The sequence below is a fragment of the Oryx dammah genome, unplaced genomic scaffold, assembly GCF_014754425.2.
Source record: "Oryx dammah isolate SB20612 unplaced genomic scaffold, SCBI_Odam_1.1 HiC_scaffold_4, whole genome shotgun sequence".
NCBI lineage: Eukaryota > Metazoa > Chordata > Mammalia > Artiodactyla > Bovidae > Oryx > Oryx dammah.
This window is the reverse complement of record NW_024070188.1, coordinates 37,127,225-37,147,380: the sequence shown is the minus strand read 5'-3', so window position 1 is coordinate 37,147,380 and position 20,156 is coordinate 37,127,225.

Sequence of the window (20,156 nt, the reverse complement as noted above, 5' to 3'; positions counted from 1 at the left end):
GAAAAGACCTAAAAAATGTAAAACCTTAAGCACAAGACAAAAAAAGGCATAAGGAGAATTTGGGGTTTAGGACTAATACAATTTTTGTGTATTCTTCCAAAACAAGTTAGAACATGCATATCACCAGATAGATTTGGTTTCATTCTTTTTGGTTGTTGCAAAAAGAATCAATCATGAACCGCATAACGATTTTTCTCTTATTTTGGATGCAATAACACTCATAAAGCATGCTAAGAATGGGTGACAGAAGGCCACCCATGCACTGATGTGTAATGTGAAATGAGAACACCCTACAATAAGGTAGAAACTCTATACACTCAAAACTCCTCCTCATATGTAAAAGCAAAAATAACAACTGCTGAAAAAGTCTCTTTTCTGCAAGGTTTTTAGGACCCAAGATACTACTGAGATGAACTGTTAGGAAAGGCGGTCATTGCCAATGTTAGACTGTGCATAGCAGCTGCCACTGAGTCTCTGCCTGTGAAAGGTGTGAATGCAAAGCTCACACATTGATTCCCAACAGCCAGAGCCTCCCTTAAGGGCAGCCACTGGCAGCAAGAGTCATCTGTACAAACGAAGTGACTCATACTGAACAGAAACAGGCAGCCCGGGCAGAGAGCCTGTGGCTCCTCATCAGGACCTCTCAGATCCCTTAGTCTCCTTCTTCTCCCTCCCAAGGTAAACTATTTGGAAAACTGAATGTTTCCTCAGTATGAAGTCAACTCACAAAAATAGAAATTTTCTTGATATTTCTCCTAATCATCTTTCCACTTACTAGTAGTTGGCTGTTATTTTGGATGTTATACTGCTAAAGCAACTGAGTCCCCAAAATAGAGAATGATTTTGGAAATAGGGCTAATTCTGCTAAGTGCCATTTCAATTGAAGAAGATACAAATAAATAGAAAGATATTCCATGCTCATGGATTGGAAGAATTACTGTTGTTAAAATGTCCACATTACTTAAAGCAATCTATATATTCAATGCAATGCATATCAAAATTCAATGGCATTTTTTTTCTGAAATAGAATAAACAATTCAAAAATTGTATGGAACTAGAAAAGACACTGACTAGACAAAGCGATCTTGAGAGGCAGGACAGAAGTTGTCCAAAGTTGCCACCAAGTGAGTGAGCCCCAGTGGAATTAATGAGAACTTTCTCAACACTGGGGCCTGACTCTCCTCTCTCTACCATCGTACTTTTGGGGTTGAGAGGCTTCAGTGGCCTTCTGTGTTACCTGACCAAACTTCCCTTATATATAAAGCCTCTTTTAATGCTAACCTTTACAGAAATGCAGTGACTTGAAGTCTGATATTAGGTTACTCATGAACTATGTTCCTGGTGGCTCAGTGGTAAAGAATCTGCCTGCTAATGTAGGAGATGCAGGTTCAATCCCTGGGTGAGGAAGATCCCCTGGAGGAGGAAATGGTAATCCACTCCAGTATTCTTGCCTAGAAAATCCCATGGACAGAGAAGTCTGGTGGGCTACAGTCCATGGGGTTGCCAAGAGTTGGACATGACTGAACTATGTCCAAGCTAACAATAAAATGGCAATTTCACAACTGTTGTCTGGCAATGAGAAGGGGATGGAGCTTGAGGAAAGGAGGTGTGGCTCAGATAATAACTCTTATCTCAATCAGCGCAGGTGAAGCATCTTCCTCAGCCCCTTCCTTGCAATGACTTATTTCCCTGACCATTGCTATCCCCTTGCCAACCAATAACTTTTCTCCTTGGCTCTCATGATCTTTCAGTTCAAGAAATTAAATGTTTAGAACAATGACACAATCCTGCACTTTCATCAGACTGTCTGCTTCATGTGATGACACCCACAGGAAAACCTTCAAGCAAGGAAAGGTGATAATATGGATTACTCAGAACAGTATTTATATTTCTCTCTTTTGTCTGTTCTGTGTGCTAAGTTGTTCAGTCGTGTCCGGACTCTTTGCGACCCCATGGACTGTACCCTGCCAGGCTCCTCTGTCCATGGGAATTCTCTAGGCAAGAATATAAGAATACTGGAGTGGGTTGCCATGCCCTCCTCCAGGAGATCTTCCCAACCAAGGGATTGAACCCAGGTCTCCTGCTTGGCAGGCAGATTCTTTATTATCTGAGCCACCAGTACTTTTGGATTTTTTTCTAATCTGGTTTTGGATTGAAACTTCCTGTCCACTAAATAAGGTTGGATTCAGTTACCAAATTATGTTATACGGTCATAGAAATCAGTATGTTTGTTTTCACAGGCAGGTCCTCAAATGTCCATATCTTAATGTGGCTAAATTATATCTCTTTAACAAATGTTTGTTGATTTGTTTTAAATTGAACTGAATAGGAAAATGCAAATTGTCTTTTACTTACTGTTGCCATCTCTAAACTAGTCTATTACCAATAGAAAGACGAAAAGACAAAACATACATACATATACATACATATTTTTGCCCATTATTTGAGAGGCAAGAACTCTATTTATCTATTATTAACTTTATTATTCCCTAACCGAAAGACTTGAGTCATATTCCTCAAATAGACATTAATTAATAGTGACAAAAGAAAACTCCATAATTTCTAGACTCTGAAAATCTTCTAAGTTCAAAGAAAGTTTCTGTGAAAATAAGAAGCATAATCCATATTATTTTTGTCATTCAGTTTTAATTCTTTTCTTTTAGGGACATAAAAAGAGGAGCAGTCATGCCCGTAAAAACAGTCAATTTATTTTTTAAATGCTTTGGAATGATGAGAGAATAGAGAATACACAATTTGAAAATGGAGTACTGAATTAAAAAAGAGAGTGGCTATGTTCCATAGCAACTCAAGGGTAGTTTGTTCTTGGAAGCAATTGAAGGCAGTGGGGAGCAGGTTCTTCTTAAAATACACAGTGGTGTTTGCCGGAATATGCCAACCTGGGGAATAAAATTAAGAGATGGCATACCAATAGTAATTATTTTTAAAACTTGTAATAATTTTTACGCTTATCAGCTCCATGAGTGAAGTCACTAAAGCTTCAGACCTCTTGTTCCTTTTTCTTGTATGTTTTCTTTTAAGTAGCTTCCACAATGAGGATCACCCACTATTCACTCTCTGCCCCTCAGATGCTCTAGGAACTGGCAGTGTGGCTTGCCCAGTCATCACCTCATAAGCAGTATCCTCTTCGTTCTGTGACATCACCCTTTGGTCCTGATATTAATCCATTTCTCCAGGAATGGTCCTAGAGAGACTTCCTCTCTGCTAGGCACAATGCTAAGGTAAAGACAAAGGCCTTTCCACAACTAGGGTTGAAAGTCTCTTGACCAGAGAACCTGAAGTAGCTGAAGGCTTTCAGTGTCCCACAGAAGCACCAGCATTAAAACACTTTTATTTGATTCATTCTTTTCACTTATGGCAGCAAACCATTTCCCTAGGATATTTGTACAGTTTTCTGCAAGGTTATATCAGAGGCTCATTCATTCATTCATTATGTAGAACCTAATGTGTACTGAGTCTTTCTCATGTCACTGAACAAGATGAATACGACTTCTCCTGTAAAGCTTATTTTCTTTACAAAAAAATTTTAAACTGAAGTATAGTTAATTTACAATATTGTGTTAGTTTCTGATATACAATAAGGTGATTCAGTTACATATATATGTTTGTTTTCTTTTAATACATATATGTTTATATTCTTTTTCATATTCTTTTCCATAATGGTTTATTACAGTATATTGTGCTACACAGTAGGACCTTATTGCTTATCTATTTTATGTACAGCAGTTTGTATCTGCTAATCCAAAACTCATATCCCATCCCACCCCCTTTCCTCTTTGGTGACCCTAAATTTGTTTTGTATGTCTGTGAGTCTGTTTCTGTTTTGTAAATAAGTTTATTTTTTATCATATTTTAGATTCCACGTATAAGTGATATCGCACGGTATTTGCCTTTCTCTGCCTGACTTATTTCACTTCATATGATAATCTCTAGGTCCATCCATGTTGCTGCTAATGGCATTATTTCATTTTTGTTAATGGCTGAGTGGTATTCCATTGTGTGTGTGTGTGTGTATGCATACCACATCTTTATTTGTGATGCACATCTAGGTTGTATAAAGCTTATTTTCTGAAAAGGAGAGGCAAGTGGGAAACAAATACATTAAGCTAACTTCAATAATGATATGTGCAATGCAGGAAACAAATCTAAGTATAGACAGAGAACAATGAGAAGGTAGGTCTGTAGTGTCTTCAATAGGTAGATGGGGAAGGCATCTCTGAGCCTACTAGCACTGCGTTCTGGGAGAGGGTAGGTAGCAACACACTTGCTCTGATTGAAAAACTGAAGGTAGGTCCATATGGCTGGAGAATAATATGGTGGGAAGAGGTGCAAAATGAGGTCAGACTGGTGGGTCCGAGTCAGATCATATTCAGCCTCTAGGAGGTCATGGCAGGGAGTTAGACTCTCAGCTCTTCTCTCTCACTGTTGTAGATGAAGAGTGTAGATGTAGATGAAGAAAATCTATACATAAATGTCACTAATTCAGTTGAATAGAGAATTTGCTAATAGCTTTCTGTACCAATGCACAAATGGAACCACTGTGTTTTTAAATAAAGCATGTCACTGGGCAAATTTTGTCCCTTTAACTACTACTTACGCCTATGTATAAACTTTTTTAAAAACTGGGCATAATTGGGGAAGGGGATTTGAAGTTTGAGTTAATATTTTCTCCATGACTTCCTTGGGCTTTCTTGGTGGTTCAGTTGTAAAGAATCTGCCTGCCAATGCAGGAGATTCAGGTTCGAACCCTGAATCAGGAAGATCCCCTAGGAAATGGCAATCCACTCCAGTATTCTTGCCTGGGAATGGATAGAGGAACCTGGCAGGCTACAGTTCATGGAGTCACAAAGGAGTCAGACAGGATTGAGTGGCTAAACAACAACCATGACTTCATTGCTTTTTAAAAAGTCAGTAAGTAATAACAAATACTCTGAGGAACCCTACTCTGAGCTTTCCTACAATATTAAACCAATGGGTATTTATGAGGAGAAATTTAATCCACATGTCCTGATTAACTGACAATCAACTAATCACTTAAAATAGCCATATGTCCAAAATGCCATATAAGATTTTTTTTCATATTTTATTATTATTATTATTTTTTTACTTTACAATATTGTATTGGCTTTGCCATACATCAACATGAATCCACCACGGGTGTACACGTGCTCCCAATCCTGAACACCCTCCCACCTCCCTCCCCATACCATCCCTCTGGGTCATCCCAGTTCACCAGCCCTAAGCATCCTGTATCCTGCATCGAACCTTGACTGGCGATTCGTTTCTTATATGATATTATACATGTTTCAATGCCATTCTCGCTTTATACAAGATTTTTTTATACTTTTTTCTTTGAAACAAAAAGAGCTATAATGGTTAAGAATAAACAAAACTTAAAGGCACATCTGCTGCTGCTGCTGCTGTCACTTCAGTCGTGTCCGACTCTGTGCGACCCCATAGGTGGCAGCCCACCAGGCTCCCCCGTCCCTGGGATTCTCCAGGCAAGAACACTGGAGTGGGTTGCCATTTCCTCCTCCAATGCACGAAAGTGAAAAGTGAAAGTGAAGTCGCTCAGTCGTGTCCGACCCTCAGCGACCCCATGGACTGCAGCCTTCCAGGCTCCTCCGTCCATGGGATTTTCCAGGCAAGAGTACTGGAGTGGGGTGCCATTGACTTCTCTGAAAGGCACATCTACTTTAACACAAAACAAACAAACAAAAAAAAAAAAAGCAAAGCAACAAAGGCAAAGCCATTCAATAGCATGCTCAACATATTTTTCACTATTGAACTCATTCAAACTGCACAGCACTCCAAAAGGAGACACTACAACCACTTAAGAACTGAGCACAGACCCAGGTAGTACTTACTGGCCAATCATATCTCATTCATTCATTTACAACTTGATGGATCGGACATGGAATAGAACCTGAACAGTTAAATGGCAGACAGCTGCTATAACTGTCTGCCCCCTGCCCCACCACCCGCCATGGCCCCTCTGCCCCTCACTCCCAAGCAAGTACAGAACTCCTATTCTCACACCTTGCTGTGATCTTAGATCACAGTAATTTAGACTAAACATTTCGGACAAAGTTAAACTATTAAAGTATTGTTAATAGTCTATACTCCAATACAACATAAAAAGTCTAAAACATTTAAATTTTCTAAGCAGATATGCAATAAAGCTAGAGTTCATCTTTCCTCTAAACTACATGAAACAAAGTAGGAAGTATTAATTTCACCAAGTTAATATTTTCATGGTGGATGAGCCTAACCACCCCTAAAATGTAATAATCTTCTCCTGACCAGTTTACAAATGGAAGAATATCTTATAGTTTGGCCCATAAGTGAACCAGGAAAAAGAAACAAATACAAGGATATAAAATATACAAGCCAATTGAATCTTTTCAAACATAACAGACTTGACTGTTAAGTGTTTTATGACTCAACATTTAGAATCTAATAGTTGTATATGTTTTGAGTAAGAAATGAATGTGAAACAGTAGTATTTTTTAAAAAGAATGTATATAAAGAGATGTTTTTAAGACCAAAATTATTACTGTACATCCTGAAACAATTTGCAATCCACTAGAAATCTAGAAATACTATCCTCAAAATTACTATAGGGCAAATTCTTATTCACTATGGAAAAGTGAAAAGATACATTTAAAGAAATACATTTAAATAAATAAATTCAGATCACCTTCATTTCTACCTTCCTATAATGATTATATATATATATATATATGTCTAGATTTTTTATGTATATTTGTAAATGTATTTTTCTAGAATTTTCATAGTAAAATACTGCTGTAAATGTGTTTATAATTTGGATTTTTAATATTTATTCTATTAAAACATTTTTTTAGCCTTTCAACAAATGTCTGCTGACTACTCCAAACCAGGTACTGTACTGGAGGATTGAGTAGATAAGAGTAAATGAAATAGATATAATGCCTGTATTGTCATTGCTTAGAGAATGTCACACACTCACACATGGAAAAAGTAATACAATAATTACAAGTGGGACTAACTGGCTTTAAAGGATCAAATAAGGAAGTCAGGTGGAAAATTCAGGGGCTGGGGTTAAAATAATGAAGAAATCTATTAAAAAAAATATGACAGGGTAATAGGACTCCTGTGTGTGAAACTCGTATTATGAACATATTGCTATATCAATAAACATAACACTATAAGGCTGTTCTTAATGTTGCCCAATAACTCATAAAAAATTGTACCATGCTTTATGTAGTATCATGGTGTCTCCAACTTATTCATTTTTGTAAACACATTTTGTGTGCTTATCTGATCATTTCCTTGGGACAAATTACTTATGCATATGGTGGAAACTGCCTTACGGCAAGCTGGTGTGTAAAAAAATACTCTCTCTCTTATTTGTTACTTCTTATTAATTTTTTATTCTTATTTGATGTATTTAACTTATTCTTATTTAATTGATATGATCTTGCTGAGGAATCTGTATTTTCACTCAATAGTTGAAAAACTTTAAATTGGCTAACTAAAGATAATCTAGTTGCTGTGCTGTGCTGTGCTGTGCTTAGCTTCTGTGTCACATCTGACTATGTCCATGGACTGTAGGCTCCTCTGTGCATGGGGGTTCTCCAGGCAAAAATACTGGAGTGGGTTGCCATGCCCTCCTCCTAGTCACTAGTTTAACTCAGTCCTTTTCAAGCGTAAATATAGTTAGTTCAAAATTGAAGCCACCTAACTGGGCAAAGGGGCTTCCTAGGTGGCTCAGCAATAAAGAATCCGCCTGCCAATGTATGAATGCCTTGGTTCGATCCCTGGGTCAGGAAGACCCCTGGAGAAGTAAATGATAACCCATTCCAGCATTCTTACCTGGAAAATTCCATGAACAGAAGAGCCTTGGTGGCTGCATACAGTCCATGGGGTTGCAAAGAGTCAGACACAACTGAGTGACTGAGTACACCTCAGCAATACAGTCTGTCTTCTTTCCATGGGTTTCCCAACCACAGATATGGAAGGCAACCGCCTTCCTTGTACTGTGTCATTTTGTATAAGGGACTTGAGCATTGGAGCATTTTGGTATCCACAAGAGTCCTGGAACCAATCCCTTACGGATACCAAGGGACGACTGTATCTCTTCTCTTGAAGGTTTCAAACTTTCCCTCCTCCTTCCCAAGATGCCATCTCAGTGCAGGGGTAGCTTGTAAATGGAGCCATTCCGTGGGAGAAGGTCTCATTCTATTGGTCACTGGGCACCAGTGTGAAGCTGTATAGCCTCCAGTGCAAAGTCTGCAGCTAATAAAACCCTTGCTCTATTCTCTGGTTTGGGCCATTCACGGGACAGGTCTGGAAGCTTGTCCACTCCCCACCCTCAGCACAGTGATGCCCACCTTCAGGTTGCCCCTTCACCAGCTACCATCCTTGAAAGAGGCACCACTTTACTTCTCAGCTATAGACAGAATTCTTCCCTGGGCCTTTGACAATCTTTGTCTGGTGCCGGCTGTATACAGCGCATGGAGACCTGATCCCTCTCAATTTAAGCTAGTTGCGTGACTGCTTCTACTCTTCCGCTGGCAGAGGGCACTCTGCAAGTCTCCTGAAAGGGCAGCAAATGAAAAACAGAGCACATGCTTTGGCTTCCTGTTCAAAACCCTCGCTTTCTATGATGTTCCAACAGGAAGGGTGGAAACAAGAACATTTGCCTTTGACTCCTTGCCTTCTCTCCCTTTCTCTCTGGTTTCTCCTCTTTAGCCCAGGAAAGGCTTACATAATATTCTAGATTTTTCCCTGCTTTATCATCTATTCCATGGTCATGTCTTTAAGTTCTGACATTGAAATATACAAACTTTTCCCGTTTCTTATTAAAATCTGGCTTTTGAAAAATCAAAAGTATTTGCTTTTAGGCTATTAATTCACTGTGGATTCAATAACTTATGTTTCGAAATTTAAAGTTGGGCAAGGAGTCCTCTTTTTTTGGCAGTCTCCCACCCACTTCCCTGTGGCAATGAATTCCGCGATCCGTTGGGTGGGGCAGCTGCCAAAGAACTCTAAAAAGGGGATTGCCACACAGCACATTGGTTTAATGTCTCAAAAAATGCATCCCTCATACCACTAGAAGTAGAATTGTTGAATCAAAGGACATATATGTTTTATCTATGTCTTATAAACTTGGCAGTGTTTTAGCTCTAATCATTTTCATCTTCATCTTAGCCATTATTCCTTAAAGACTTTTATACATGTTATTAAATTATCCTCCAGAAGCATTTTACATTTTAAAAATCCAACATATAGTAATATAAAAATGAGTATTAAAGTGCTTGAATATTTGTCAAATTGATAAATAATAAATAGTATCTCATTGCTTTAATTGCTAAAAACTATGAACAAATTTGATAGACAATCTGGTGGTTTTAGTCATCCATTCATTGAGTAAAAATGTATAGAGTGTAATATGTGTGTCAGGCAACAGAAAACTCCACAAGACATGACTCTATGGCTCATATTCAAGAAGCTCACAGTCTAATGGAGACAGCTTATGGATAAACAATTACCACTGAGTCAAAATGAAGAGCAACAAGAATAGACAATAACTCAGTAAATATTTTTAAAATGTTCATAAGCCCAAAATACTTTAAAGCTTTTTTAGAGAGAGAGAGATGGAAAAAAGGAAAAGCTTCTTTATTAAATTTTTTAAAAGCCAATGAATAAATGTAGAAAGAATGATAGAAACAGAAAGTCATCATTTTATGAGCATTATAAAATCATTTGGTCTGTTAAAATCATCCTTGGATGCTAGAATTATTGAATGAATGCTTGTTGGAAGCAATATATGGAGAAATTGATTTGAGAGATATTATCTTACTAGATTACCACATTTAACAACACTGACAGCAAAAACTGGAACCATGTGCCTTTGATGTGATTCAACAAGGAATATACAACATCTATGTAATATTCTTGCCCAAAATAGTTAACCTAAATTAATCATAAAGAAGCATTCAAGGCATACAAATTCAAGTGGAGAGACATTCTGAAAACAATCGTCCAGGATTCTAAAAAAAAAAAAAATCAGCAATACAACAGCTCCTTCTATATCTATCCCTGTCATCCCCCAAAGACTAATAAACTGTGCTAGATTAAAGAAGAAAAAAGAGATATAACAACTAAGTAGGAAAAGTAACTACTGATTGGATCCTGAATCCAAGAAATCCCAAAAAAGCTATTTAAGAAATAATTGGGCAACGGGGGAACATTTGAATAGGAACATGCATGTTACTTAATAGTATTGTGTCAATATTAAAATTTCTGCTGTGATTGTGAAGGATAATATACTTATCATTAGAGACGAATGTTGAAGCATCTATAGGTGAAATCTAGTGATGTTTATAAATAATTCTTAAATGAGAAAGAAGGAAATTCTATACTTTGCAAGTACATAGAGGAACCTTGAAGGCACTATGATAAGTATAATAAGCCAGACAGAGACAAACACTGAATGTGCTCATGCTCGTGCTCAGCTGGTTCAGTCGTGTCTGGCTCTTTGTGACCCCATGGACTATAGACCGCCAGGCTCCTCTGTCCATGGGATTCTCTAGGCAGAACACTAGAGTGGGTTGGCATTTCTTCCTCCAGGGGATCTTTCCCATCCAGGGATCCAACCTGCATCTCCTTTGTGTCCTGCATTGCAGGCAGATGCTTCAGCCCTGAGCCACCAGGGAAGCCCCCAATACTGCATGGTATCACTTAAATGTGGAAAAATTAAAAAATCGGCCTCAAAAGAGTAGAAAAGCAGTTGCTAGAAGCTGGGGTCGGCGCAATAGAAAGAGGTTGGTAAAAGGGTACAAGCTTTCAGCTATAAGGTGAATAAGGCCTGAGGATCTAATGTAAAAATAGTGGCTATAGTTGATAACATTGTATTATACAAGTATTATACAATTGAGATTTGTTAATATAGTAGGAATACAAAAAAGCAAAACAGCTCTCTGAGGAGGCCTTACAAATAGCTGTGAAAGAAGAGAAGAGAAAAACAAAGGAGAAAAGGAAAGATATACCCATTTAAATGCAGAGTTCCAAAGAATAGCAAGGAGAGATAAGAAAGCCTTCCACAATGATAATTGCAAAGAAATAGAGGAAAACAATAGAATGGGAAAGACTAGAGATCTCTTCAAGAAAATTAGATACCAAGGGAACATTTCATACAGAGATGGGCAAAATAAAGGACAGAAATGGTCTGGACCTAACAGAAGCAGGAGATACTAAGAAGAGGTGACAAGAATACACAGAAGAACTGTACAAAAAAGATCTTCACGACCCGGATAATCATGATGTGATCACTCACCTAGAGACAGACATCCTGGAATGTGAAGTCAAGTGGGCCTTAGGAAGCATCACTAAGAACAAAGCTAGTGGAGGTGATGGAATTCCAGTTGAGCTATTTCAAATCCTAAAAGATGATGCTGTGAAAGTGCTGCACTCAATATCCTAGCAAATTTGGAAAACTCAGCAGTGGCCACAGGACTGGAAAAGGTCAGTTTTCATTCCAATCCCAAAGAAAGGCAATGCCAAAGAATGCTCAAACTACTGCACTGTTGCACTCATCTCACACACAGTAGCAAAGTAATGCTTAAAATGCTCCAAGCCAGGCTTCAACAATAAATGAACCGTGAACTTCCAGATGTTCAAGCTGGTATTAGAAAAGGGAGAGGAACCAGAGATCAAATTGCCAACATCCGCTGGATCATTGAAAAAGCAAGAGAGTCCCAGAAAAACATCTATTTCTGCTTTATTGACTATGCCAAAGCCTTTGACTGTGTGGATCACAACAAACTGTAGAAAATTCTGAAAGAGATGGGAATACCAGACCACCTGACCTGCCTTTGAGAAATCTGTGTGCAGACTTTTAGAACTGGACATGGAACAACAGACTGGTTCCAAACAGGAAAAGGAGTATGTCAAGGCTGTATATTGTCACCCTGATTATTTAACTTCTATGCAGAGTACATCATGAGAAGTGCTGGGCTGGAAGAAGCACAAGCTGGAATCAAGATTGCTGGGAGAAATATTAATAACCTCAGATATGCAGATGACACCACCCTTATGGCAGAAAGTGAAAAAGAACTAAAGAGCCTCTTGATGAAATTGAAAGAGGAGAGTGAAAAAATTGTCTTAAAGCTCAACATTCAGAAAACTAAGATCATGGCATCTGGTCCCATCACTTTATGGCAAATAGATGGGAAACAGTGGAAACAGTGATGGACTTTATTTTTCTGGCTCCAAAATCACTGCAGATGGTGACTGCAGCCATGAAATTAAAAGATGCTTACTCCTTGGAAAGAAAGTTATGACCAACCTAGATAGCATATTCAAAAGCAGAGACATTACTTTGCCAACAAAGGTCCGTCTAGTCAAGGTTATGGTTTTTCCAGTGGTCATGTATGGATGTGAGAGTTGGACTGTGAAGAAGGCTGAGCTCCGAAGAATTGATGCTTTTGAACTGTGATGTTGGAGAAGACTCTTGAGAGTCCCTTGGACTGCAAGGAGATCCAACCAGTCCATTCTAAAGGAGGTCAGTCCTGGGTGGTCACTGAAAGAACTGATGTTGAAGCTGAAACTCCAATACTTTGGCCACCTCATGTGAAGAGTTGACTCGTTGGAAAAGACCCTGATGCTGGGAATGATTGAAGGTGGGAGAAGGGGACGACAGAGGATGAGATGGTTGGATGGCATCACCGACTCAGTGGGCATCCGTTTAGGTAAACTCCGGGAGTTGGTGATGGACAGGGAGGCCTGGAGTGCTGCAGTCCATGGGGTCGCAAAGAGCTGGACATGACTGAGTAACTGAACTGAACTAATATAGTAGAACTGAAATGTTCTTACCAAAATAAATAAATAAATATGTGAGTCAATGGTTGTATGAATTAATTAGATAGCAGGAATCCTTTCATGATGTGTATCAAATCACCAATATGTACACTTTAAATATCTTACAATTTTATTTGTCATAATTGACAAACAAAAGCTGAAAAAATAAAGATCAATAAAATCGAAAAAAAAGAGAACATTGCTACATACTTGCAAACTCTCTGCTAAATTACTGAGGCAGCCTCGGGCAAGAAAGTATGAGCCAAAGAAGCAAAATTCAGGACTTCTCCAAATGTGGACAATTTCAGACAACTTCTTGGCTTTCTGGATCTCATAGACCCAAAAGTGAGATGATTTGGCAAGCTCATAAGAGTAAGTTTTAGCAGAAATGGAGTATTAAAGTTTTTCAAAACATCTAAAACTTCCTTTGTTAAATTATCACATGTAGACATCCCATAAATAAAGATGCTAAGGATACTCCCTTGAATAACTCAAGTTATTATGATAATATAACTCGAGTAATATTTCATGCTGATTTGGGGTACTTTTTAATCATAGAAGGGATTTCAGAAATTTTTTTTGCATCATTGAGAATGCTTGAGTAAATCACTTGTGTGAATTAACGTCACAGCAGAGAAAGTGACTCCTGATTCAACAGATTTGAAGGGACAAGGAGGTAGGGACAAAATCCTGAATGGATTGTTACGCTTAGTGAAGGGAAAATACAAAGAGATCTTGACAGTTCTGTATGCCACACTTCTCTTCGGGACTTAAAAATCTCTGGACATGTACCCACGTTATCTATGTCCAGCTACTTTGCACAGGGCTATTAAGAGCTATTGATCAATTCAAAACTCATCTGAATTTATAGTTAAAGTTCTCAAGACATACTTCCAAAATTCACTTTTCAAAAGAAGGGAAAAAACAAGATCAAGGAGCAATTATCTAGGATACCATGTAAGGGATATTTTCTATCATTGGTTACAGTAGCCTTGATTTAACATCTTAATTTTTCAGTTGACCCTGTGACTTAGGTGCCCACATTCTACTTGAAGTAATATAGTTAAATATTGGCAAACAAGCTACTTTGGTTTCCCATCACTATAACTTCTGGATGGTTTCTGATGCAGGAGTCCTGTGTCATTGCTGCTGCTACTACTAACAGTAACATATGCCACAACTTTTAACAAGTATTTGTGTAAATAATCCTCTCCCCTCCCTCAGTTCTTCAAAATAGACCTCGAAGTGGTATATAAGATAACCATATCTGGAGATACACATTTTTAACACGCCACTTCTCTTCCCACACCAAAGGCATACATTGCCTATCAATCCTCCTCACTAAGCAGAGATACCCCTCAGAGTCTTTCTCAATTTTCAGTAGATGTGGAGATAAGCACTACCAATGTCTCATAGTTGGCATTATTAGAAGCACATTTGCTATTTGGGATGGAGTGCAGCCTATCTTTTTACAGTAAAGAAATGCTCACAGGGACTTCTCTGGCTTGCAGGGCTGGGGGTACAGGTTTGATCCCTGGTCGGGGAACCAAATATCCCACATGCTGCACAGTATGGCCAAAAAATAAAAATAAATGCTCACAAAGGGATTGTGGAGCAAATTCATGGCAAAGTTAGGGCAACAATGTCTCATCTCCCCACTCTCTGGGAGTGCTCCTTCCACAGCCTCACATGTAGTTTGCCAGAGTATGCCACCCAAATGACTAATCAGATTTCAGTTTCAAAATTAAAAAGCTCACAATGACTTTTAAATGTCATTATTCAGAAAGCTATTCTAACAAAGAGACTTTGGTCCAATATATTTACTACCTCATCTGGCCACCATTCTTTACCCAGTAAGTATAATCAGTTATCCCTGGAGGGCAGATGATGATTTCAGCAGTTGCTGAAATACATGGCATTTATAAGGACTGTGATTTAGCAGCAGCAGCAGCATGTTCAGATCCTACAAAAATGCACACAATTAAGCTCAAAACATCACCAGCGCCACAAATAGAAGGATTCTAGTTACACAGGATGGGTAGCCGATCAAAGTCTGTTAAGACTAAAAAACATGAAAAAGAAGAGCCTGAGAGAAAGACAGATGCTGATGAGTACTTCTTATCATTTTAGACAACTTATATTTCTAACCATTCTGCTAAAAACAGACAATGGACTGATTACTATTGTTTTACTGATTAGCTATTCTCTCTGCTTTTTCCCAAAAGGCACCCTGGCAAACTTTGCTTAGTAAATATTGACACCTGTAAACCAAGCTGGCTAATGCTGTTGGCTCTCCAGCTATCTTCCATCTGTTGCCTGAGAATTTTAAGCAACGTATTTTGGGGCTCTTGCGCTCCTTCCATTGTAAACTGTAAAAAATGCTACCCAGAAGCTAATCCGAAAGCCACATGGCCCTAGAGGAGCCTGTGGTAAGTTAAGGGAAATGTAGTCTAATATGTAAAATGCGTATCCCACTGGCCTCCTCGGCCACCCCGTCTTTAGTTAACAGCATGCCGGGGTAATCTGCTTAGTTACCAAGTGGGGCTTTTTTCCTTCTTCCCCATGAGATCACCCAGACCACGATCAAAGCCCAAACACACTCTCTGCCAGCTCTATTGTTCCCCAGAGTGGGATTAATGACTAATTATGTCAGGTCACTCATCCAGATGGCCTCTCAGATGTCCCTTTGTCATTGTCTGACCTTCCATATGCCCCTTTGACCTTGAGGTTTATTTCCATGGAAACATGAAGCCTCAGTTTCCTTGCTGAGATTGCCAAGAATTGACCGAAAGGAGGGATATGGGATAATCTACCTACACTTTGTATTCTGCTTCCATCTTACGCCTTGTTAAATCCAATGAATAGATAAAAAATGCTATCTGGTCCCAGCTGAGTGATGACCATGGTCATGATTCTATGTTACATGCTATGTTTTTTAAATTAGCAGACAGCTTTGTACATGGAAACGTGCATTCAATTTGAAGAACATCAATCGCCATAATGTGATCTTTTTATCTCATTAATGTTAAGCAAGGGTAATAGAATGGAATTACAAAATATCACTGTGAAAGGAATACAATTCAGAGAATTATAGATATCCCCCATTAAAGCCCTAGAGATGTTTGGATAAGTCAACTTGTTCAGTTTCATAAATTAAAGATTCTTTACTTACTATCTTTTCTGGGGTTTAAATTCTAGCCTCAGATGTTGATCTTAATCTGGAAAAGGATTTTAAAGTGGTTAGTAAAATGGATAAATTTCCTCAAAACTACCAAATAAGTAAATAAAAATAGAACAGGAGACTGACTCATGAACTCAATTGTATAAAAGAGGTTGAATATGTATTTGCATGGGATGAAATGTATTTCCTTTTGCAGTTTAAAGAAGATGAAAGAATAATTCAACTGTTTAAAATGTGGAGGCTAATTCACCTCTCCTGAGTTCATCCAAGAATGAAATGTCTCTCTGCTCTACATGTGAATTCATACAAGCTTGCAGCTCTAGTGGGGAATGCAAACAGAGTGGAAAGTATTCACAACGTGCCCAAGTCTCCCTGGCAGGGTGGCAATTTATTAATCTTCCCTCACCAATGGTCAAGAAGCTGCAGATTCCAGCTGAGAGTTATCAGTTTACTTAAGAAGAAAATTAGAGAGCTAGGTGAAAGAAAGGATTTTGTTCCTTGCATTGTTCTTAATGGGGATATTTTGCCTTCAGAATCCAGAAAGGAAGACTTGGGTCAAAAGGAAGATCTCACCCTGGTTAATGGCATCCAGTCCCATCCCCGGACACCCACATACTTCCAGCCCCATCTTTCAGAGCTCAAAGGCTCTTGTGGAAGCAGTGATGGTGCCTCACTCACCACTCACTCCATTATCTTCAGTACCTCCAGCATGTACTTCCATTATGCCCAGCACAATGCCTGGCATAATCTAGGTCTCTAAAACCTTGCTGAGTGAATGAACATTAGTGCCAATTTGTGTGTACCAGAAAATTTAACCTTTCTCTCTTTTTGTTTTCTTCTAATAATACAATCAGAAATTGTTTATTTAAAACAGCTCTCTGTGTATGCAAATGCAGCCTCAGGAACACAATTTCAATAAACAGTAAAATCTTTTTCTTTCACTAAAAGACAATTTTATTTAAAGAATGATAACTGCTTAGTAGACTTCTACAAAGTGTAAAGGACGGCATATTCCTAACACCAGCGAACTGCCATGTTTCAGACAACGGCTCCATTCCACTGACATACTCACTGCGTCCTCTGGCTTTGCTATAACTGCTCACAAAGATTCTCTCTCTTTTCAAAACAGTATTGCTCAGAGAATGGTAAACTGATGGCCCACAAGGTGGACAAGGAGGGGTGGCAGGTGACCTGTCAACAGTAGTATCTATAAATCTGCCACCTTCCATATTTTGCACTACTATAATTTAGTGGGTTTTATTATTTCCATTTGCAGAAGACAGACATTTTCCTGGGAATATATCCACGTAAATAATCTTTTAAATTTCTAAGAAATGCTTTGTCATTCATCAGACTTACAGACCTAGAATCATCTTAATTAGTAGCATATCCTAAATGTTGACATTCTATCTCAGTAGAAATATTTATGAAAAAAGAATTTATGAACCGAACATAAATTCAAATCTTCCATTAATTGAGGCTTTTCATAACAACATCTGACATTTCTCTGGGTCCCAGTCTCCTCATCTGCAAATCACAATAATGTGTCCCATAAGTCCTTGAAACAATGGTGAGTTGAAATAATTCTCCCAGCAGGAGGGACTTGGGGTTCTTGAATGCTGCAACTCAAATTCTCATGGTTGCCTACAAGATTCATGAGAGTCAGCTAGTATATTAGAATATGGCATCAAAGGGGAAATTACTATATCAGGGAACTGAAGATCAGTGTCATCCAAGTACTGCTTGTGTGATTTTTATGGTCCTTGTAAATTTCCTTGTAAGTAGTTTTATACCAGTGAAAAAATATTTGTTAAGTGTCTGTAGTGTGCTAGGTCCTGGCTTAGTTTCTGGAGATACAACAATGATGTCCTCAGATTGCTCTTTAGCCCCGTAGGGAGACTGAGGTGCAAACCCAGAGCAACCTGAGAGGCCAAAGGATGGCTTCCTAGAGGAGGTGATGTTTAAGTAAGAGCAGACACAGAAAACAGAAGAGTGATGGAAAGCAGCCAGGCAGGGGGAACAATGTATGCCAGGTCCTCCGGGGAAAAGTGGACCGACCAAATTCAGAGACTTGCAAGCAGGTCAGTATGACTAAGGTTTGGAGTACGAGGAGGAGTACAGAGAGGGGAGCAGGAGCCTCACCGTTAAAGGACTCGTGGACCATGTCGGGGAATCTTCAGCACAGAGGCATCTAAGCTGGCCATGCCAGGAGATCCACTGTGAACTCTGTCCTTGGGTGGCTTTACTTCAGACTTCCAGGGGAGTTCAAGGGAAGGATTCTGGGCTAAAGAAAGGGATGACAAGGACAAGTCAGGACCTAGTCCTAAGAGGACTAGATTGCTAGATAATCCAGACAGAATTTGGGCACTGGCAACAAGAGGGTAAAAACTATCATGAGGGGATAATTAGGGACAAAGAAGAAACCAGAACTCTCTTGTTTCTCCCAGACAAGCTTTGGAGGTAACTGGGAGCTGAGTTTCAGAGTGCTATGCCACAGTATCTTTTATATATATATATATAATTGCTTTTCAACATTGTGTTAGTTTCTGCTGTACAGTTAAGTGAAATAGCCATATGCATACATACATCCCCTCCCTCCTGGATTTCCCTCCCACCCCACCCTCAACTCACCTATTTAGGTCACCACAGAGCACTGAGCTGGACTTCCTGTGCTTTATAGCAGCTTCCCACTAGCTATTTCACACATGGTAGTATATATATGTATGTTAGTCTTCAATCTTCTTTTTCTAGAGAGAGGGACTGAGTGGGGTTGGAGGGGACAAGCTGAGCCTGTAAGAAGGAAGTGGCCTGGGTCACAGAAAGAGGAAAGAGGCAGAGGCGAGAATTTGGTGAGTCTTACTCTTGCAGCAATGTGAGACAGTGTATCTGGAGCTGGTAGCTATGTGACTTTGAGAAAATTTCCTTTTTAACCTCTCTGGACCTTCATTTCCTCAACTCAAATGAGAACAATGATGTTAACAATCCTTGCTGGATTGTTGAGTACATTAGAAACACTAGAAACAAAGAGCCTGGCATCTACAAAGTACTCTGTGGTGGTAGTTTAAGTAAGTAGTAGTTTTTATTAAGCGGGTGTATCAACAGTGACTCTTTGGGAGACACACATTAGCTACAATAGGGAATAACTAACAGTTATCCTTGCACTTACTTTATCTGGATCTCTTTCATAGTGTTTTCATCCCACTTAACATTAGGAATTATATAAATATTATGATAATTCAGTTATCAGTATGCTTATCTTATGATGTATCCACTTTAGTATCCCCTGGAGTGGCTATTACAGCTTTACACAGGATGGCAGCCTTGTAAATTATTGTTAAATGACTAAATAACCCCTTTGGGGATAAAAATATGAATCACAGGGCCATTCCTAAAACTTGCTGAAGTTATTGATAGTTAAGTGTTTATTCCGTCACTTAATTCAACACTTACTTATTGAGTACAAATTTTGTGCCAGATATTGTTCCAAGGCCCTACCCCTTCAATCACCAACCCCAAATTGTTTTAGTAAAGCAGTTAGAATTCGTTTTTATTTTGTTTTGCTTTTTTTTTTTTAATTTATTTATTTATTTTTAATTTTTACTTTACAATTCTGTATTGGTTTTGGCATAGATTGACATGAATCCACCACAGGTGTACATGCGCTATGGTTCCAGGGAAAGATCAGCTTTTGGATTTTGTCAGCATGCATTTGTTAGAAACAGCCACAAATGCAAGCCTAATCTTGGCTGTTCGAAAGGAACAAGATAAAGAATGAAAAAGTCTCCCCAGGGTGCTGTCCTATGAACCATATGAACCCCAATGGCATGAGAAACCAGCAGTGGAGATGACAACTCCCAGCCAATGGACCTCTCCCATCACACAGCCATTGACTCTGTGTCAGAGTATTATCTTTGCTTTAGATTCCTTAAATTTGCTCTATTAGAAACTCAGAACATAGTCCAGACTAATGGTTTAATGAACTGACTTTTCAAACAGTCAGTGCAAAAACAGGAGGCCCTATAAGACATATTAAAAGACATACATTTCATTCCACTTTAAGGTGGCGATATCTTCCTTGGGTGAAGGAAAGAAATCTTAAAAAGTATTTCTT